Here is a 20,861-nt window from a genome sequence, read left to right on the forward strand (position 1 = left end):
TTAAGAGAAAAAAGATTTTTTTTTTAATCTCACTATTAAATATGTATGTCCTGGTTCTCTATGTCACCTATATATTCAAGTGAAAGGACAAACTGTTTCTCTAAAATTGCATAATTTTGACAGTGAGAGTGAGTGAGGATTTTCAGGTCCCATTCTTGATTGTGTTCTTGAATCCTGATAAACATATCAACAATAATTGTCTAATATTTATGTCAAAATCTGCATGGAAAGATGATATAAGAACAAACCAGTTTTCCTAGAGAAGCTAACTTTTAGTAGGTCTTTGTTTTAGATGCAGGCTTCTGTGGTTTGGGTGGTAATTCAACATGACAGAAAGAGAGAACCTCTGTGACCTCACTAGACAAGCCAGGTGAGAGGGGATCCCTTTGGGAGGGGAAAGGGAAGTAGTCAAAGTTCCACCATTCTATCAAAAACAGATGATATAGTGTCTACTCTGTATCAGAAATCGCAAGCCAAATATACCTTCTTTTCCTGGAAAAAAAATCAATATCAAAGCAGAAGTTTCATCTTATTTAGCACTGGGAGGAATTATTTCTAACTTAGGCCCATAAGACTGCTTAGAAATCAGTCACTAATTCAGTTAGAACTTGTGTTGCGTTAGAACTGGTGTTTGAGGAATAGATAAATTAGATTTCACTTGAATATTTGCCTTTGCCATTTTGCAGAAATAATGAAAGGCATGAAAAGGGTAAATCGGGATAAGACCCAGACACACACAATCTGTCAGCTCTGCAGTTTCATTTTTTTGGAAATGAAATTGAGATCCATATGAGAGTACAGGGTTGTAAATGGAAAAACTTTTCTATTTCACTGGACTGAGTCTAGTGTAATACTCAGGATTTTTTCATGAGCCAAGAAATTCTGCATGATATTGGATTTTAAAATTTTATTACTTTTAGAATTTACCTAACAGAATTTAAACCAACAGAACGGTAGTAATCTGATGAGACTGAAATACAAGTATTTTATATTATTTAAAATAAATACACATTGGTTTAATATATTGTGTCCTTTGGTAATGAGTTCCATCAGTTTAAGTGCCAGAGATTAGCAGGATTTAAATATCATTAAAATGTAGATGGTGAAATCAACTGTTACGTATGCTTTTTAAGATTAGATTATATATTCCTGAATCACATAGCTGGAGGATATGAGAAGAAATCTCCCATTTATCAGGTCTCCAGTGAAACCAAGTGCTCAGTTAACCAGACTAGAAATGGGAGGGCTTGGTTTGTTCTCCAGGGGGGTGTGATGTGCAACCTGAATGTGAAATGGGCACTCTAAGTGCCACAGAACTGAACACCAGCCTCTACTTGCTGCATTCAGCAAGGAGCTGGAGGCTGGCCCATGCTGCCAGATGTAAGTGATTGGCATTAGTGGCTACATTTATGTCTTAGGGTTTTATAACAGGCACATATGTAGGTAAAGTGCTCCTCAAACTGTGTACTATTGGACATAGAAGGAAGAAATTCCAGGCAAATGCTGTTCTGCCTGTAGGAGTGGTTGCAACTCTGGGTAGTTGCAGTAAATGCAAACACTGAAGTTAGGTTTATTTTTTCCCTCTTTAATGCAAGGTAAGCTCTGTGAAAGCACAGTACTAAATAAAGTTCCTGTTCTTCTAAGCAGCACCTGACCCCAGCAAGCAGCTGCTGACGCTCCCTGCAGCAGCTCCTCATAGTGGGGAGAAAATAGGAAAAAGGAAATTGAGAGAGCTCTATGGTGGAGATAAAAAACAATTTAATAGGTGAAGAAGAGAATGGATGGGGAGAAAACAAATGAGGCAAAGGAGATGGCATCACCTCCCACAGGCACAGAAGTGCCCAGCCAGTCTCTAAACATCCATTTTGGAAGCCAAAACAACCCCTCAGTGTTTTTCTTCTTCCAGTTTTTATTTCTGCCCTTGAGGATACATCACATGAAATGTCCCTCAGGTCACTCTGAGTCCCAGCTGTGTCCCATCGCAGTCTCTTGCCCACCCTCAGCCTGGCTGTGGAGGTGTAGTGGGAAGCAGAGGTGGCCTTGACACTGTGCAAGCACAACTCAGCAATAGCCAAAACACTGGTGTGTTGTCAGCACTGCTGCAGCCACAGAGCCAGAAGCCAGCACCGTGTGGGCTGCTGTGAAGAAAGTTGACTCCATCCCAGTCAGACCCACCACAACCCAAATCATAGTACTTTTTTTTTTTTTTTTTACTTTAGCTTTGTATATCCTAGTTTAAAATTCAGATTATCCATTTTCTTTGAAATAATTTTCTCACTGTAGAGACATTGAATACTCAGTTTTCCTCAGGTGGCTGCCACATTTCATTGCTGCTGAGATTCCTTGGCCTATTCAGCTATGTTATGATCTCCATCATGTTTTTCACTAGCAGGCTGACACCTATATTTGCTTAGGTTACAAGGAAAATCTGTTTTGTTTAGCCTGGCATTCTTCTTGATACTCCTGGTAGGTCTTCACAGGTTCTTCAGAATTATTCATTTAGGACCAGTAGAAAAAGTTATTAGGCCTCTTTGTTCAGTCACTAAATGTCTTTCACATTTCTCCCTTTTATGATTGCTTTTCTACCCAACACTTTCAAACCATCTCTGTTGTGACAGACATCTGCCCCTGTCTTGGCAGATCATGGCCTTTGCAAGCACACAGAACAATCTCACTTCGATCCAGTTGTCAAAATCATTACTGGGAGATTCTGGGGCAATGCTGCATCCCCATTACAGTTTAGTACTAGACAAGGTGTGTCTAGTTTTTAATCAAATGGCTGGGTATAATGCCTAGCTCTAGACTTTGTGTCACTGCATATTTGCATGTACTCTGTATTTTTCTTGGAGCAATTGTGAGTAATTTTCTTTTGCCTTCACTATCATATTTCCCTATGACTGGAACCCACTTAATTCCTTCAGTTTCTCAATGTCTTTATTAAAATTGACATCCCACATCCATCCTCATCTTTGCACAACAATTCTTTCAGGTTACTGGTTTGGAGCAGCTGGATGCCAATTTCACTCCCTAATTCACAGTGCTGAGGAGCCTTTATAACCCTTATTTGCCTGCAGGAACAACCCCAACCTTGCACTGACCCATTTATAACTCTTACTCTGCTGCAGTCTCCCTGACCAGTTTCAGAAGTTCCTCGTGGCTGATTCCATCTCCTCAGGTCAGTTTATAATCTCCCCCTACAGCTTTTCTGCTTTTCTTTTCACATTTTTAGGTTAAAAAAAATGCTATGTGAACATGGAGTGAAATTAGTCATACGATTTGCCCCCTTCACCTGCAAAGATACTACAAATACTTGTTGAATCTGGGGAAGGGAACTCTTTTGATCTCTTTTCCTTTCCTTGGCACCTGTGTCTCCAGACTTCTGAGCTTCTCACAAGACTTCTTTCTGAGAAGAAAACACTAAAATTTTTCCAAATGTCATCACCTTTAAAAGAAATGTAACATTCCAGTAATTTTGAAATGCTTAAAATTCAGAACTACTAGTGATATTTTCCAAGGGGTTTGTATATTGTCTTAAATGTAAGGTACAGTACAGAATAGACATCAGTGAAGTTCTTCAACCAAATGTACTTGAAAAAAGTACTCCAGGAAAAGAGGAGGATTGGTGTGGAGGGGTCATGAATCTTTTGGCAGTGATGACTGTTGACTGGCAAGTTAATATAAATATATTAAAATGTAATGGGGGATGGTTTTCATTGGTTTAATTGTTGTTTATGAATGTACTTTTTTGGGTGTATATATAAAGTAGGTGACAAGTTTCTGTAAGAACTGTTCAAAGAACCCAAGCCTAAGGAGGTTGGGATAGTGTGAAAGCTAAGAAAATACAGCTAATGAGATAAAGTGAGGAAAGGGACTTCTTAGTCCAAAAAAAGGAAAAGCAAAATGGAGATAAAAATGAAAATATAGAAATTGTTCTAAGAAGAACAGTGATAAGTTGTCCTTCCAGTAGGCATGGGAAATTAATTTAATACACAACAAGGAAAACAGAAGTTTGATAAGAGGAAATGTTTTTTGATTACACAGGCTTTGAAATGCTGGAGTTTTGAAAAAGGCCGAGGAATTTTCTTCAGCAATGTTGAACACACACCTGCTAGGATGGGCTAAGTCTGTTCTGGCATTTTCTTCTGCATCCCATCTATTTTCACATAATAACTTGATTTTTAATACTACAGTAAAGGCAAGATTTTTCCCACTTTTTGTTCTCACAGAAAGCTGATTCTTAATATTATTAATGTGCAAGCAATAACAAGACCATAAACCTTTTGGTTTTCTAATTTTCCTTTTTAATTTATTTTTTCTATTATTTTTTAAAGGTCCAACTTAGGGACACATCAGCCCTTCCCCTATTCAGTTCAGTTTTGTTCACTCTCACAATTTTATTATGATTTCTGCACTATGTTGTTTTTTGTTTTTTTTTCAAGTTCCAGCTCCTTGACAGCTGTGATCAGGTAAAACGTTGCTTCTGGTTTTTCAAAACTAGTAAAAAATTTATTCATCATGGGAATGCTTGACTGAACAGCAAACATTCAAAAAAATCAAAGGTAAACAAATTATTTCTGAAAGATATTACTGTTTGAAAACAAACTCATGCATTTGGATATGCCTGAACCACAATTTTTAAGGCAGACAGTGCTGAGCCCGTCTAGACTGTGCTGAATTATTTTAATATATTTCCCCAGTGTTTCTGATAGGAGAGCTGACTGGCACTACATGGCTCCTTGCTTCAGGTCCTCCATAGCAAACAGGAAATGGTTTTGTGCAAATGGCAGAAGTGCTGGATTTTGTTAAAGCCAGTGAAAAGATTTTCAGAACAAGAATTTTGGAAATGGAGAGAACTTTATACTGACATAGGTTGCTTTCATTGAAATCTTTGGGTGACTTGCTGCTGAGAGCAGCTGTGTATTTGATTTACAGAATTTGGCCTTTTAATTTGTGTATCTTCTGTATGTATTGCAAATTATTATGAAATATTTCTGCCCTGTATATGAACAAACCCCAAGCTTTCTACATTTGACTGTTACCTGTGACTATATGTAATGGTAATAATTTTTTTGTTTAATTTTATAAGTGCAAATTTTAGGTTGATACAGAAAAATGAAATTCACCTTAATTTATCTTGCACTTCTGACAATATTTTTCTGATTTATTTTGCTGATGGTTTTGGGAACATGTATCTTCTTGTTTGCAAGAATTACTAAATCCCAGACTTCTTTTGGTCTCTTGACTAAGAAAAGAATGCAAGAAATAATTATTCAGTAATTATTATATATTTAACATGTTTAGGAGTTTGGGATAAAATTCTCCCCCAATAAAGTCAGCTGCCTTTAAAGGAATTAAATCCTGAAGCTGGGTTGTTTCCTTTCCTAGGATTGAACTGCAAGTAAGTTTTCTTTATGTGCTTCCTTTACCTTAGGCTGAAGTATTCTAATGCTTGCATAACTTGTTAAAGTTCTTTGGAAGATTGCAAAAGTGGAAGGAAAAAGATCTCCAGTCTGGCCCAGTGTTTTTGGGGGCAGAAGTGCCCACTCCAGATGATACCTTTGAGTAACCACTGGGATCATAACAGAGTTTAGGCTTGCCTTTGAACCTCTGGCAGCCTCAGAGTAAAATCAGCCAGGATTAAGAAATTATCCTCCATCTCCCATGGTCCCTTAGACTTTAATGTTTCCGTTCTGCAAGGGGCTGAGGAGCCTGGCCTTGATCCAGGCAGCTATTTGGATTTTAGGAGTTGTCATCCATATAAATGACACACTCAGGTGCTGTTCACCATTTCCTTCATTCAAAGCCTGAAGGATTAAGATGTTCATCCTGATAATTTCCACTAGGCCAGAGGGAAGGTGCCTAAGCTGCACAGTCCTGGGAACTGGGAGACTTTAGTGGAGAAGACACACTGCCCATCTTCATTTTTGTCACACTCTTTCTTAATCATCAATTACTGACTGTGACTGAGAAATGAGACACTGAGGTCAGATTTGTGATATGCCCCTGTGCCTGGTGTTAACAAGTTCAAGTTTTCTTTCCTGGCTGAAATGTCACTCCCTCAGCAGACAGAGGGTGTGTCTCCTCATCTTTAAAATGTAGAAATGAGCATCACTTTACCGAACAAATAATATCTGAAAACCACAACACTGACAGGCTTTTAGTCCTGGTGTTGCAAGCTGCTGAGCTGGCAGGGAACAGAAGAAGAGATCTTAGTGGCAGTAATGGCAGTGGGCCCCTTCTTTTTCCTGTATTATTTTCCTGGAACCAGGTGTTTTAGATGACTGGTTCAGAATTTTTCTTCCCAGCCTATCTTTTAACTCTTCTATTCCAAACAAAAAATGGGAATAAATATTTTAATAAAACATACTTAGTAGGAGATGTGAGATGCTAAAAGCACTAATCTTATGGGTATGGAGAAAACTCTCAGTGCTCTGAACCACTTGCAGGTTATACTTAATGCCAGTCCCATATGTCTGATATGATGGGAAAAGATCTTGATCTCTTAAAAGAAGTTACTGGTTTATGAATACTCTCAGGATATGTGTTTTTCCACATGTCATTTCTGGAGTGATTAGAATAATTATTCTAATTATTGTTAAATACAGTCAGAAAGTGGCAATAAATATAACTGAAGTGAAAGATTATTTCAAGAACCCTCACAGAAACTTCTTGGTTCATTCAACCATCAAATGAGCAGGTTGGCTAGCAATAAATCACACTTTAAAAGTGACAGTTGAATATCTTTTATCTGGAGTGATACTCAGGCAAGAGTAAAAGATGTCAGAGAACATTAAATTGAATTGATAACATCAAATTATTAATAATGAGTAAAATTTGGAGATCCTTCCTTGGTTTTTGATTCAGTGCTCTACTTTAACAGAAGCTGAATAAACATTAAGTAACAACTGATTCTGAACCTCAAAATGTGACCCAGTAATACTTACCACTTATGTTGTGCTCTAAACTTTCAGACCTCTTCTGTGGGTCAAATTTTGAACACAAAGGGGCTATTGAAGTGAGCATGATTTGGTCAATTAACCTGTTAAATCTTTGCGTGCAAGGCAGTCGGAGGCCTGCTGTGGTTTTGGAGAGGGCTTACTCAGATCCAGCAAGTTACAATATGTTGAGAATCCCATAGAGGTTGTATCCAAGTAGGGGCCTTGTCGGTCCCCTGCTCCTTGTGGAATACTAAATCACATGGAACTTTTTCAATTGGAAAAACATATTAACTTGTCTGCTACTACAGCTGGAGAGAATAAAATCATAATGTTTTATGATAAATTGCATATATTTCTTATATATACACCATTTGGCAGACATTTTTCTCCTGAAGTTGAAACCACAATGTCACATATAAATGGGTTTTTATAATGCACCTAGATGGGTTTTTATAATGCACCATCCATGGAGACTGGAGGAATATTAAGGATTAATTAAAAGCATAAGTCACCAAAGTTGATTAGAATGCAAACTAGGTCTAATTTCATGCAGGATCCATTAAAGGAAGCCAAGGTTGTAGCAGAGAGACAAAAAGACTGAAGAGCTGCTATATTTAGATGAAAAAAAATATGCTGTAGGGAAGAATCCCACAGATGGGAGATGAAGGGTCAAAGGCAATAGGAAGCACAAACCAAAGTGGGGAATACTGTTGCTGGATTTCAGTCACACTGAAGACTTCTCTGAGGTGACTTACAAGAGCAAGCTAAGCAGTGTTTGGTCAGAATTGCTGAGTGTCCTTGAGTTCTGCTTTCATGGAGGCAGAAATGCCCAGTTGGTTTTTGCATGGACAGTCCATGTAGGTCTCTCACATCCTGTCCAGCAGGCAAGATAGAGGCAGAGTCCCAACAGTGGCCCAAGAAAAATCAGTTTTTTGTAACTGTGGTATTCCTATTGCCAGCTTAGGAAATCTGGTTCCGGTTGGTGTGCATCATTCACTGTTCTGATTCTTTCTCCTGGTGTTCCCTGAATATAGCCAGTGACTGCAGCTGACTCAGAAGACGACAAAGTTTCTCTGCTTATACCAGGTGAAGAGATGTATAGACACACTTTTTGTTTAAATTGTGAGCAGCAGGCATAAGTTCTTCTCCTTCAAAAATCAGCATGACATGATTTGGGGTTTTTTTAATAAAACTTCTGATAAAATTCCTGTGTTGTGGGTATTAGCAATTACCATGCTGCTTTTCCATTTCTCTAAAGCTTTCTACATGCTAATAGCAGCTTCACTTATTAATTTCTAGCACCATCCTTGCAGCCAGCTGTGTCATCACAATTGCTCAGCCATTCAACTCACTGTAGTTACTGGTTTGATGGATTATAATCAGGATTTTGATCCCAGAGCAGCTTTGCAATAGCAATCAATGCTGAGCATGACAAATTATATCATCCTGAACCCATATTTGGCTAACTGCCAGCATTTCATCTCACTTGGCCACTGTGTAGCTTTTGGTCTTTTTTAATCACAACTCTTTGCTAAGGGGTTTGTAGCCATTTTTTGGTACCTCTGGAACAAGTATTAGAACTGCATTTTACTGTACCTTAAAGTCCCATATTAGATTTTATTGTAAATCTGAAGTTTTCTCCCTTTGGAGAGCCATTTTAGAAGAAACATGTGTAGGCTTGTCTTTTCTTCATTGCTTTTTGTTGTTTGGGGCTTTGCTCTTGGAAATGCAGCTGTTCCTTTATATAATTTAGTTTAAATTAACAACTGCTTTCCAGCCTGTTTTATTACAGCTCAGTACTTCTGGGACTTAAGGTTTGATATTGCACGTAGTCAAATTTGCAACTCTTAATTTACAGCTGTTACAGAAATACAAATGCACAGCAACTATTTGTTGAGGCCCTCTTCATTAGTTCCCATGGAGAATATAAAACTTTGGGAATTTTGATACTGATATAAGTGCAATCAAATCTCCAAAGTCCTGGTGATCTCCTAGGGAGCAAGGGTGAACCCTTTAAATACTGAAGCAAGATCTATATGCAGATATATAGAAAGATCTATAGAAAATAACAATGACATTCTCCCACTGTTGTGTGTGCACATGACGTATAATTTTGAAAGCTCTGTTAGACATGCCTCCTGTCCTGCAACTTTCTGGTTTTAGCAAAAGGATAAATTTTGTGGATTTGATTGGCAAAATTGCCAAGCTTCCTCAGATAGGTGCAAACTTAGTCTTCATTCAGGAAGTTATTTGCTAAAGTTACTTCTCCTTGGTATTTATAGTCTAATTTAATGAGGTGTAGGAGAGAGGAGAGTGCTATGAAACTCAGCTCAGCAGCTTCAGCATTTATTTGTTCACATTAATATTCTCTTTTGTGGCTCTTGAAGATCTTTTCAATAAATGAAGTTCACAGACATGATACATACTATTTTTCTGTAGTTAATTCAGACTTTTCCACTGTGAAGCTGTACCATTCATTGTAGAGATGAAGGTAAATTTTTGAACTGTGCCTGCAAAACAATGTCACTTGCAACTGTAACATTTAATACTGCTGCAGCTAATAAGTGTTGGATGCGGGATGTGGGGATCTGCACAGAAATTTTCCGCTATTTTTTTCAATGTTGAGTATCCAGTTTGGATTTCAAGTGGAGTAATTTTTGCAACTGTAAACACGAATGCAGACTGAAAAGCAGCTTTTTTTAACATAAAAAAACCCTGTTCTACTTCAGAGGGTTTATTTAAAGCTGGGAATCAGACAGCATAGCTGTTGCAGCCTGCAGCTTCACTCTATCCACTTTCTTGATTTCTTTTTGTCTGCCTCTGTTCCTGCGCAGATATTAACTCTCACTTTGCTGTAGACAAAACAGCTTATACAGTGTTTGCAACATAAGGGGGAAACAGCTAAGTACTTTGTTATTTTGTGGTCAGCTCAGCAGGATAAACTTGGATTACATGACAGGTTTTACAAGACAGAACAGGTTGTTCAGGTAACTGTCTCCCAGGACCTACATGAGCAAACTACAATGTTGGGTGGAGAAGACCATCTGGAGCTTTCATGATGTTCACACTCACACACTCTGAACCTCCTGTTCAGAAGAGTGATGCTTGCTGCCTTCTGCTTCCCCTGCATCTCTCTGTCTTCTCAACCTTCCCTTCCAGTTGTTGTGCTTGTTTGTGTCAGAGTTCTGTTTCACTAAGCCCTGCTCTCCTGCCTGCTATATTTCATCCAAATTGTTTCTACTCAGGAATGGCAGGAGAGCTCCTGTGAGTTGTTCATCCATGAAGCTTTGGTGAAGGGGTTTGGTGGAGGAATTTTTTAATATCACAATGACCTCTTAATATTTAGTCCTTTATGGAGTCAGGTAAGAGCCTGAACCAGCTAGGAAGTGATCATATTCCTTAGGTTATTTGTCTGTGGCATTCTTTCCCTTTGTCTTTTATTCTTTAGACAGGTTCTAAAGTGTCAGAGTAAATTAGAAAATGCAATTCTGATGCCCCAGAGCCTCCTCATGCACCAGTTGTCCTATTAATACTGATAACATACTGGATATGCAGATGTGAAGTGTAATGATGGCTGGCATGTTACATGTTCTTGACTACTCCTTTGGAGCACTCCACTCACTGTTTCCCACACGTTTCTGATGAACCCATTGTAATTTTATTGTACATGTTCCTTCTTGGCAATCACAGGTGTCCTGCAGGCAGCAGCAGCATGCTGATCCCTGCACTTGACTGTGAGCAGCAAAAGAAGATGCAGATAGTTTCTGGGGCACATTATACCCAGAAAATACTTGATCTGAGTTTTGTTTGCTTCTTTTTATGCATGTTGTACTGCAAACAGCATAATGAGCCTCCTAATATTCAGTTAGGCTTACGAAACGACAGCCTTTTGTTCCACCTTTTCATTAAACTTCATATCAGATTGAGCTTTCAGGACACAATGCAAAATCTGGCCTCAGACATTAGTTTCTGTTGAGATTCTGTATTTGGAAGCGAACTGTCAGTTCTGAGGGAAGAATGGGGCAGAACAAAATGGTCTTTGCCTTGCTGCCATGGTAATGGCAGTGAAGTGCTGATAAGTAACAATATCCATCTATGTGTGAGTTAACTCCTTATGTATTCTTCAGGGAGAAGTACTCTGGCATAGAATAATATCATCTTTCTCAAAAAAATAAGAAGTCAGCCTAATGATTTTAATAATGGGTTATATTCTTATGTAATAAATTGGGTCACAAATGGTACATGTTCATTACATTGTAGAAGATTTGGGCACCATGACTACAGAAGTATTGTCTCAATTCTGTGATATGAAGTAAGATACTTGTACAAAGGATGACCCCAAAGTTGGAGGGTTTTTATACTGAATCTGTATTTGTATAGCTCCCTTTTTCAGTTTTGTCTTCTAGGTTTTTTAACGTTATCTCTCTCTTCTCTTAGTCCATGAGCAGCCCTTTCTGGATTTTAGGAGTAGCAGGCTGTATTTGTGCATTAAATCAGGTAACTCCACCTAGATGGGTTTTGTTCTTGTTTTTAGCCAGAGTGTTGTTTCAAGCAGATTTTTTTTTTTTAGGATACCTTTCAACAACCACTATAAGGTAAGTTTCCTGGTGGAGGGCCATGTTCAGTCCTCACACGGCTTTCCTGTGCAGCCATGGGTGAGGCACTTTCTGAGCTGGGACTCTCTCCTTGTTAAACAGAGGTGCTGCTCTCCTAGTGCAGAGCCCTGGGGACACTTTCCTTTTCCTTTTGAAGAATTTGGATTCTACATAGTGGAGCTTTCCTTCAGTCTTTTCTGAGATGAACCAAATCTATGCTTGGCATTATTCCATATTAAACCTTAAGTTACCTTGGTAATTTCTGAATCACATTGCTCACATATTTTCTGTTATGATCACTGAACTTCTAAAGCACTCTGATGATTGATCAAACCTTGGGGATGTGATACCTTTTAGTTTCTTCTGTAATTAATGTTTTAGTACTTTACTTTAATTCCCTGTATGCTGTGTAACAACACTAAAACTATAGTACTTGCATTTACTGTTTTTTCCAACTTGATGTGTTTTTGCCTGTTGATCATCTCTTCTTTCAAATACTGTCAGACCTGTTGTTGTATCAACCATAATCTCAACTGCCAAACTCCTGAGTTAGTAGTTAAATCACCATTTAAATGTGCCACTTTTGTTATTTACGTTACTTCCCAGATAAGTTTCATGTTGATCTTGAAACCACACTTCAAAGCACTCAATACTTTTGCTCGCTTTTTCCTAAGGCTAGGATTATCTTGTGCAGATGAGTTTTTGATGTGAAGGAGACCAGAGTAATGTCCACATGCAAAGCCAGTCCTGGAGTGTGGTCCCTAATTTGCATGGCTGCCTGCTACATGCATTTTTTCTTTACACCACTGTAAGTGTAGTTAAACTCCCATACATCTCCAAATGGCAGGGGAATACTTGATTATCAGATTTGGTGTTTAAGGGAGATTGTCTTGCTTTGTATTAGTAAATGACATGGTGTTTTTTGCATGGAGATTTTTGTTTAAATTAAGCCTGGCATATTAATAGCAGAAAGTAAATTGTCATCTATAAACTCATCCAGCCTCATGGAAAAGAGTTCAAACTGCTGTAAATTATTCTTGATAGCAGAAAGGAGAGTAGGGCAGGGGCTGAAGTAGCATTTTGCACACTGCCTAGAACAGAACTCTGAAGCAGAAATTGGAATTGCTACACTTTTTGTGGAGCTTTTTTTTTGGTCCAGTGGTGTGAGAGAAAGGATTGTAAATAGTTTCTACTACAGATCATCTTGCACTGCAAAACTTGGAAGCAGATCTGTGTCTTTTAGATGTCAATTTTTTCATCTGTCTTTAGTTCCCACATGAGATTAATGAGACACTAGGATTGAATCCACTTTAGAGAAGTGGAACAACATTTAGAAAGTTAATTAATTTAAAAGTCATGGTGCACAAACTAAAGATTGTCACACAGTTGCAGCATTTGTACACCATATCTTTAAAGCTGGAAAAGTTTGCACACTGGACTATGACTCAGTACTGAGTTTTCATGTTTTAGAGTTACATAAAAAGTCATAAAAAAGAGAAGGGCTTTTTTGCTAGATTTTGTTCAGTCAGTGTGTTTGCTTTAACATCAACCCTCTGAGTTGGCTGTGCATCTTTGAAAGTCAAAAGGGAAGAACGACTTCTCTGTCAAAAGCAGCTCTGACAGACCCTCATTTACTTGTGCCTAGAAAGACAGGGCTGTTGGTTGTAAAATGGAGACTGTAATGTTCATAAGCTCATTTAGCTTATGAACTCTTGGTTTTCCCCTCACAGTACCAAGTCCAGACAGAGGACAGCAATCTGCTAGTGCTACCAGCTAGTGGAAGTTCCCTGCTCTTTTGTTGCTGACGTTTTGGGGTGGCCCAAGCCCTTTTGGAATATAAAGCTGCTAGATCAGACAGTGGCACAGTGCCTCTGGGTTACTGAGGGCAGTTTTCTTTACAGGCAGGTGCTGCAGGAAAGTAACACAAACAGCACTGTGACTAAGTCATCACTGCACTGGGGATTTTCACAGTTTAACTGCGGGCACCTCAGTGATCTGGGGCTGAAGGCTCCTGCAGGGTCAGGGGGACACCCACAGCTCCCCTGACAGCCCAGACCCTGAGGCTGCTGCCTTAGGCTCTCAAGCTGGATGCCTGAAGCTAGATAGTGACAGAGAGCAGCCTCTGTAGCCCAGGGTCCAGTTCAACCACAGAGCAGGAGTCCACCCCAGCTGCTACCAGAGGTACCTCTTTGGCTGTCCCTTTAGTGCTGAGTGCATACCAGCACTCTGAATGCATGGTGGGACTCCTCAAAAAGATGAGCGTTAACCCAGCTTCAATATCCTGGAACTGCAAGCCATGATCAGGAACTCTTCCAACCAACCACTTTGGTTGTTTGTTTGTTTAGAATTTTTTTGAGATTGACTGATGTCACTGAGAGTTGTCCCTGTATCTTTCCCCTCCTTTTTGGATGCTCCCTCAGGGCCAGGAGTGCTGTGGCCTCAAACAGTTCTATAAATAAGTACAGACATTTTTTTTTCTTCATATGCTTTTCCACCAACTGATGAATTAAGAGCTTGTGCAAAAAGAAACAGAGAGAGGACCAAAGATACCAAGCCTCATCTTGCTCACACAGAATCTGCTGCTTTGCAGACTGCCCTTCTCTAGAGTCCTGGGAAACACAGTGAGGAAGAGGATGAGGTTGCTCACCCTGTGTGTTGCTCAAGCAAGAATGGGTGCCAAAGTCAGAGTCAGAATCCCAGGACCTGATATATATGGTGTATTGTTAGCTGTGTTTGTTTTGGGAGCTTTTGGTAATTTTTCTTCTAGGTTTTTGTCTCTCTATTTAATTATCCTTTTCATTACTGATTTCCTGACTTAATCTGAATGTGCATAAATCTCCACCACAGATTTATCATCTCTATAGAAAGCGCTTTCAGGGTGGTTGTGCCGCTTCCCAGAAAAGGGACACCGTTGGAAAATGAAGCTTTCAGATTCAACAATAAGCCCACTATTATGCTGATTTTTGCCAAGCTTTCCCTCACTTTTTTCCCAGTTACTACAAGAGTGAGCTCAAGGCTTTTTTTTGTTTGTTTTTGAACTTCAGTCATTCTTAAGTGTTTATCACCCTGCTCAAGTCCACTCACTCTGAGACATCAGACACAAGATACAGCTGTGTTGCTTCTGGAATCAGAAAATGCTGAGGTTCTTTTTTTCAGCTGCATGTTTCTGTGAAGGTTTTGACCAGCCTCTTTGTCAATCTTGAAAAAGAAAACGTAAAAATAAAAATATTTCTTAGAATATTGCATTCTGACTGTCACAGTCCTTTGGGGACTTTGTGAGATCTCAGAAAAGCAATTGAAATTAACTTTGATATAAATAGTCTCATTGCAAGACAGATTTTTTTTTTTTAATATAGTATCTAGTCTGCATGCTCTATAAGCATTTAATCAAATTCAGGTCTTGTCTGAGCAAACATAATGGCCATTGACTTATGTGTGGGTTGTGAATTATTCTTTCTGAATTTGACCTGCTTTGAGAGCTAAAAAAGATGCTGTCCTTTTTTTTTTTTTTTTTTTTTTTTGCTTGGGATTGCACAGGCGAGTGGAGAGGCTTTTCTATTTCTAAATTTTTTTCTGAATGTTGAATACAACTTTCTTCTGATAACGTGTAGGAAGCCAGCCTCTCTAGGGTTTTAGTCCACTGTGGCTGTCAAAATTTTTTTATAGTTATCATGAATTTTCTTTTTCTTCTTTCCGTGCTTTCACTCTATATAATGCTTTTTGGGATTCCACCCCAGGTTCCTTGAAAGGATCCTTTGTCTTTTCTATCTCCAGAAGATGTGTTCCTGTTAATCACTTCTCTCTTTGAACTTCTTCATGCTAACATTCCAGTTTTTAAACTGCTGTTAACAAAAGCCAGGATAAAATGTTATTATCACTCCTTCTTCTGGCTTAAAAGACCCTTGTAATACTTATGCCCTAGATTAGCAACTGCTGCACAACTTGTAATTTGCTGTTTTCTATATCTTCTCCCTCAGATCTGTTGCCAGACCACTGTGACTGTACTACTTAATTTACAAATTTTTGTGTTGCATCAATTTTCCCTTGTTGTGAGCCAGAAACAGTTTTGAGCCAGGAGAATTTCAATTGATTTATTTTGTTGCCAATTAACAAACTCCTAATCACTGATTCTGGTATTGAAACCAACAAACTAATACATATTTAGAGAAACACACCTCAGCTCCCTTCCAGACATCCCTGCTCCACGGTCTCCTGTTGCTGCTGCACGTGGCACACAGTCCCTTTGGGGAGGCAACAGACCTCACCAAATAGCAGGAGATGAGGCTTTGCAGTCAGTGCATTGGGCAGGACTCAGAAAACCTGCACTTTATTTCTGCAGCTGAGAGGTTCCCTGCACCATTTCTTTCTTTGCTACTGTCTCTTTTCTGTAGCCAGGAAAAGCAGCAGTGAGCTGCTTGGGGCAGTACCTTAAAGCTGATTGCCAAGAAGCAGTCCAAGAGGATGTGGTGTTACTGATGCAAAGGAAGCACTGGAGTCTGTCAGTCCTGTGCCAGCAGTAGGTGTGTGAAGGAGATGAGATCAAATATATCCCTGTGGAATTGTCCCATTACCTTTGCTTTCAGTTGGCTCTTCTTCCATCCCTAGCCCCAAGGCTAATCAAGTAGGACCAGATATTGAACCCATATCATATGTGAGGGGGGTTTTTCCCCTTCAAAAACAGTGACTTTACTAAGGCTGTGTTGGGGCATCCCTCTGGATTACTGCAGCTCATTATCTGATGTTAGAGTATTACATGTCACTTCTTGAGGTCCTTTTCATGACAGGTCACCAGCTGCTGGAGCTTTAATAACAACTGGATCTCAGTTAAAAATCTTTAAAGAATGAGGGGTGTGATGTGGTATTTTTAACCCAGGTCATTTCAGTGGTCTGGACTGCAGATAGGTTTCAAAAACTGAATAGAATAATAGATTATAGTGCCAGGATGGAGTCAGGGAGGCTGCAAGTGAGCAAGAAATCATTCAGGCACCTTTCCTGCCAAAGTTACTACATTGTTCAGTTACACCTGGAGTATCTGTTAATCTTTGTCATATACACTGAGGGCTGGAAATTCCTTTCTTTCTTTGCAGATTGAGGCTGAGAGAAATTAAATTAGTTGTCTGGGATCACAGCAGAAATATGACCACGGTTGTACAGGAAATAAAATGACCTAAGGATTTAATGCAAAATCCAAAGTTGCTGCTCTGAGCAGGTCATCTCACTTCTAATATAGCCCAAATGTTTTAGCTGGGATGCTTAATTGTTGCTGCTTATCATTTTACCTTTATCAGTTACTAACCTCTACACATAAAGTGAACCACTGCAACATGTGTAAACCACAAGGTTCATACTGCTATTTGGCATAAACAGAAGATGAGAATTAAACTCTGGGCAGCTGGTGTCCTCTTTTTGCAAGTGCAAGCTCAGCATACAGTCAAATATGCTGCAAGTCAATGGAGATTTGCACATTAGCTGCAAAAAATTAAAAAGCTGGTGGAGTAATGCTAAAATCCTTTCAATGCTGCTGTAGAATCTCTGTCACCTTGTCTGTAGATTGCATTCTAGCTATTGGCCCATTATTTCCTAGGAAAAAAAAGTTGGCAGATGTTGCATCATTCTCTGTATGCAGAGCTCCCGTTGCCTGAAGATTTGTTTGAGGCAGCCATTCATGACCCCCACAGCAAATCATACATTATCCCTTTTATGTTCCCATTTCAGCCTCTACTTTCAGTTGCTGTAGATGGAAATTTCCTTGTGCCAGCTTTTGCATGCACCTGAAAGCTTCCCAAAGCTGTTATTCCTCCTCTATTTGTTTACAGCTGCCTAGTACTTAGTGGGGGTTTTTTCCCACTTGTGTTTAGAATCCAGAAAACTCCCCCTCAAAATTGTCCATATATACCATTTCTCACCAGAGCAGTGGATGAGAAAAAAGCCCTTAGGAATTAATTTCAGTGTACACAGAGTATATAACTTTATAGGAAAATACATTAAAAAGTAGACCACTTAACTTTTGTTTAACTTCTCTAAATAGATTTCCACTTCATCTTAAATAATTAACTTAAAGTCACTACTTTTTCAAAAGCCAGAAGTAAAGATCTGGAATGAAGTTTCAGTTCAGGTTTTTCTTCCTACCATGCTGTCACACAAAAACCCTAAGCTATTTCTGGCTGTTCTTATTTTTAGATTGTTCTTCATATACCATTTACCGTCATTGAAATTAATGAGAAAATAAAAGGAGTGACCTTTGGCTAGACACATACAGTTTATGTATGAGCTAAACAGCAGGATCCTTTTTCATTCTTCTTTTTCCCAGATTCTCTTTCTCCCTGCTCTCCCTCATCCAAATATAATTTGTAAAGCCTTTAGAGCCTTTCATCCTGTGTGTTGCCACTGTGTTCCTTCAGATGAATCTCAGGTCCCTGATTCACATCTATTCTCTTGTGCTGAAAGGTTAGTGGCACCCTTGTTTTATGAATATAATCTACCATTCTCCTGAACTTCAGAATCATTTCCAAAACTCCCAGGCAAAATTCATACAGCTCAGGGTAGAGACAAATGTTGGCATTACTGTAAAGAGCACTCTCCCCACACAAATACAAGCCTGGACATTCCAAGTTACGTTGTTTAACATAAACAAGCATTTACTGAAGATCTGAATATTTTTAAAGACATGATTACAATTGCAGACATAATTCTCAACCTGTGGCCTCACCATAACATTGACTATGTAATTCATGCCCAGCTTTCTGCAGCAGGTGGACAAGTGCATTTGACAGATCCTCACTCCACGAAGGCACTGTGCCTGAGCAGAGTAGAAAGTGCCCAGTGAGGTTTCCTGGGGCACCGTGGTCACAGTGGGCCTTGCACTGTCCCACCGCAGAGATTCCTGCCAGGAGGAAACACTGCCAGCTCTGCCTGGTTTGCAGGATGCGTTGGAAATGTTCTCATTATAAATTGCACCTTGAATGATTTTCAGTGCAGCAGTTTCAGAATCCTTGGTTGAAAGCAGTAAGGCTCAAGTGTTGCCTGCAACCTGTGAGGGTGAAAGTTCATTTCCTGGCTGAGGGGAGGGAATCAAATAGAGGTGTGGTATGACCAAGCAGGTCCCACTTGTGCCAGCTGGAAAAGAGGTATGCAACCATTCTGAGAGGGAACACCATGACTTTCCAGTACTTGTGGCAATCATTGCTAACAAAAATGAGAATTGATATGTGCTTGGGTTAAGGGAAATGCTTATGACACTGTAAGACACCAATGCTGATAGTATATCTGGTTTGTAGTTACTTATGGAATTTCGGGTGCTTTTTTTTTTTGGTTGGTTGGTCTTTTGTTCCAAGTGTATGGTTGTACCTGTGCATTCCAGTGTTTAAATTTAAATGGATAGTTATTGCTTCTTCATCTTTGTTTTAATAATCCTAACTGCATTTTATTTGCACCTTTTAGGTGGTACACTGATTGCTGGAAAACTTGTGGTAAATTTTTATATTCTCATTGTTTGCCATGAGTATTCATAGAGATTTACAGTATCACAGAATGGGTAAGGTTGGAAGAGATGACTGTGGGTCATCTGGGCCAACCTCCCTGCTCAAGCAGGGCTATCCCAGAGCACATGGCACAGGATTGTGTTTAGATGGTTCTTGAGTATCGAGAGAGAGAGAGATTCTACAGCCTCTGGGCAATTGGTTTCCATGCATGGTCACTGTACAGTAAGGCTGTTCTTTGTCAGGTTCAGGTGGAACTTGTGTGCATCAGTTGCTGCTCGGTGCCTCTTGTGCTCAGCATCACCGAGAAGAGCCTGATCCATCCTCATAGCACACACCTCCCTCCTCCTTTAAATATTTATACACATTAATGAAGAGGGAACCCCTCGGTCATCTCTTCTCGAGGCTGAAATTCATCTGCTGGCCGTGACCGTTGTCGCCTGTTTACTTTCACTTATGGAGAAGTTCGTGCCTAGTTCCTTACACGAGGCCCAGCGCTGTCCTCGCGCGCCGTGGGTGTTTTATTTCTGCGCGGCAAGCGGGGCACACGTAAATCATGTGCCCAGCGCCTGGGGCCGGGGGGCCGCTCCCCGCCCCTCACAGCTTCCCCGGCCCGGCTCGCAGAGCGCCAGGGAAGCGCAGCCGCCGCCTCGGGCGGCCTCGCCCCGGGCCCGTCCCGCCGCTCCCGCCCGGCGGCGCCCGGCCCCGAGCCCAGTCCGGGGCGGGCCGGGGGCGGTGCTGGCGCGCGGGGCGGGGCGCGAGGCGTGTCCGCGGGAGGGCGGCGGTGCCACGGCCGCCACCGGCCCCAGCCCCTCCTCGGCCTCCGCCGCGGCCGCACCAGGTAAGGCGCCGCCGTCGCCTCCCCTCAGCAGCACCTGCGCGGGGCGGCGGGGGGCCGGGGCCCGCCGGGAGTTCCGTGCCGAGGGGTGCCGGGGAGGGAGGGGTGCGGCTGCCGCGGTGCCCCACCCGTTGCTCTGTCGCCTCGGATCCCGGCGCCGAGCCCCGGCTGCGGGTGGGCCCCTCCTGGCGGCACGGGGACCGCAGCCAGGCCGGCCCCGTTCCCCGGACCCCGCCTGGCGTGCGCCGGGACCCGCTCCGCCAGCGCCCGGGAGCCGCTCGCCGCCGCTCCCCCTCGGCCGCCGCTCCGCCAGCCATCGGCGCCTCCGGAGCCGAAGCGGGGCTGGGCTGGGCTCTTCAAGGCTATTCGGTAACAGCCTCGGCCATAAATGATTAACTGCGAGCCGGCTGTCGCCGAGCGTGGCCGCCCGTGCCCGGCGCGCTGAGCCGGCGGAGCGGTCGGTCCCGAACCGCCGCCGGGGGCTCCGGCGGGGCTGGGAACGCCGCTGCCGGCGCTGCCACACCGCAAGGTAGGCACGGAGCTTGCTGCGCCTCAGCTCCCGTCTCGGCGTGAATCCACCCATTTAGCGTTCTTTTTTATCTCTGCCAAGGTAAAAGACCGCCAGGATGATAGGGGGTTTTTTGTAACTGATTTTGTGTTTGGTTTAGGGTTTGGTGGGTTTTTTGAGTCTTTGTTGTCTTTTTTACTGTGCATAAAAAAATTAGTAGGTATAGAATTCGTTGATAAGCAGTGGCAGCTGGCAGTACTCTTATTCTCTATCAGAATGCAATGCCTCCTTTGTTGAGCTGTAAATTAATAGTGTAAGCTCCTTCCCCACCCTCAGCCTCATCACTTGGAGATGTGGATCGCTTGTACTACCAGATTTGTTTTCTTTAGGAAAACTAAGAGGCATCACAGAAAATCCATCTGTTTCATTCCAGGTCACATTCCGCTGGATTGATTTGGTTGATTTCAGCTTGAAAATGTGCTTCAAGGCAACTAATGATCTTCT

At 41.2% G+C, this 20,861-nt stretch overlaps 1 protein-coding gene across 3 annotated transcripts in view; it reads left to right on the forward strand.

The window, feature by feature from the left end:
* The first annotated feature begins 19,772 nt into the window (after positions 1–19,772).
* The window catches only part of SPATS2L (spermatogenesis associated serine rich 2 like), a 75,930-nt gene continuing 74,841 nt past the window's right edge, over positions 19,773–20,861 (forward strand). Inside the window, exon 1 of one of the 3 annotated variants that reach the window (XM_054277827.1) lies at positions 19,773–19,852. The gene's annotated coding sequence lies outside the window, so the exon portion shown is untranslated. Of the gene's footprint in view, positions 19,853–20,380; positions 20,460–20,861 lie in introns of those variants that run through there. The other 2 variants (XM_054277825.1, XM_054277826.1) reach the window with 2 other exon arrangements.

Source organism: Melozone crissalis, unplaced genomic scaffold (assembly GCF_028551555.1).
Source record: "Melozone crissalis strain CALT ecotype California unplaced genomic scaffold, PUWL_Pcris_2 ptg000023l_1, whole genome shotgun sequence".
NCBI lineage: Eukaryota > Metazoa > Chordata > Aves > Passeriformes > Passerellidae > Melozone > Melozone crissalis.